Source organism: Schistocerca nitens, chromosome 4 (assembly GCF_023898315.1).
Source record: "Schistocerca nitens isolate TAMUIC-IGC-003100 chromosome 4, iqSchNite1.1, whole genome shotgun sequence".
NCBI classification, from domain to species: domain Eukaryota; kingdom Metazoa; phylum Arthropoda; class Insecta; order Orthoptera; family Acrididae; genus Schistocerca; species Schistocerca nitens.
Genome location: NC_064617.1, coordinates 873,151,699 through 873,153,961, shown reverse-complemented (window position 1 = coordinate 873,153,961; position 2,263 = coordinate 873,151,699).

The following is a 2,263-nucleotide window of genomic DNA, read 5'->3' as shown; positions in this document are numbered from 1 at the left end:
GTTTCAAAATTAGAAGACTTGACAATGTAAATGATCCAATTGATGCAAAAGATGTAGTTAACAAACAATACTAAAAAAAGATTGTTACAAAACCAGAATTCATGAGCATTCTAACACAATATAACAACTATGTCACCAATTCACTATTTAATGAAAAAATTAATCAGATTCATCAAGATAACTATAACACTTTTAAGAATTTCTTTACAGAAAAGGAAGTAGAAGCAGCTTTTTCAGATTATTTGTCAAAACCAGATTTAACACCATACTTAGAACAGTTAAGTAATCTTAAAGAAAAAGTATATGATAAACAAATAATGGAATTTACTTTTATGACAGGTAGTGAACAAAAAATGTATAATTATGAATATGATTTCATACATAAAAGAATTATTATTGTTGGTAAAAATATAAATATTGATTTTAATTTCGATGATTTTGATATAACAGTCAGTGTAGCTGATAAGCTATATAAAATAAATAGTAATATTAAAATAATCGGACATAAATAAAATTTTATAACTGTAATATTAAATGATTCTGTTAAAACTGTTCCTGTAGATGTAAATATAATCGTATTTGGTGAAATAATTTAAAATTTAAACTTTAATAAATTTTTTATCTATATAAGTGGAAAATCATACTTCACATGATTATCATATTTATTGTTTAAAGTGTAAAAAGTTTCCTGAAACACACAATCCACATAGAGAAACAACTAAAAATGAAAGACAAAGAATTGAAGGTGTTTGTACAGTTTGTAAATCTAAAAAGAGTAAATTTGTTAAAACATTTTTGTAAGTGCTTGTGAAGGTTTAAATAATATTCGTGAAAATATAATTAATGACTTACAAAAACAAATGAGAGAGAATTTTAAAAGAAGAAATGTTAATTCTTTTAATATAGATTAATTATGGCAAGCTGATTTAGTAGAAATTTATTCTGGTAATTTAAAAGATATTTCTAAAATAAATAAAGGATATAAATATTTATTGACTGTTATTGATGTCTTTTCGAAATGTTCTTGGGCTGTTCCTATTAAATATAAAATAAGTAAGAACGTAGTTGATGCTTTTCAAAAAATTTTTATAGATAGACGACCAAATAATTTACAGATGGGTAATGGTAAAGAATTCTATAACAAAGAAACAAAAAAAATTAAGAAAAATATAACGATAGTCATTATTCTACTTTTTCAGAATTAAAAGCATCTGTTGTTAAACGTTTTAATGAACACTTAAAGAAAAGATGTGGAATAAATTTTCTTTCCAACGAAATTATAGATGGATAAATTTAGTTGAAGATCTGATTGATTAATATAACACAAAACATTGTATAATAAAAATGACGCCAATAGAAGTAAATTTAAAAAATTTAAAAATAGGTAACACTATATCTAGTGAAAAGCTAGGCAATTTAAAAAAAGATCATAAAGTTAGAATTAGTAAACTTAAAGGTGATTTTGAAAAAGGATATACAGCTAATTGGTCAACAGAAGTATTTGAAATTGAAGATGTTATTCATTCTAGTGCAATTACATATTAATTAATAGATATAAAAAATTTTTATAAACAAGAACTACAGAAAACGAAATTCCAGATGTATACTTAGTTGAAATAGTTTTAAAAAAGAAAGATAATAAAGTTTATGTTAAATGGTTAGGTTTTGATAATTCACACAATAGTTTGTTTGATTAAGACTCATTATATCATGAACCAATTGTTCTTGTCTATAGTTACTCAAACTATTGAAATAGTTCATGTGACAGTCAATCCTTACATTTTCTTTCATTCTTTGATACAGATTTATTGAATTAGGATTATAATTCAATCTTCACATTTCTTCACAATTTGGATGTCTATCTTCGATTTTATATAGTTGTTACTGTAAATGTATTTGTTGTGTTCTAATGACATAATAATCATATTCACCTTCATCATCAAATAATTTTAAAAGAATCGATGTTGGTCTTAAGTTTTCATTAATTGTTTTAGGAACTACATGTGGTAATAAATTATTTTATATAGTTGTTTCTGTAAATGTATTTGTTGTGTTCTAATGACATAATAATCATATTCACATTCATCATCAAATAATTTTAAAAGAATGGATGTTGGTCTTAAGTTTTCATTAATTGTTTTAGGAACTACATGTGGTAATTAATTATTTATTTCCTCATTTCTTTTACCTATTATTTTCGAAGCAATATTAACTGTTTCTCTCAAATTGTGAATATGATCATCTCCCATTTTAATTCTATCAT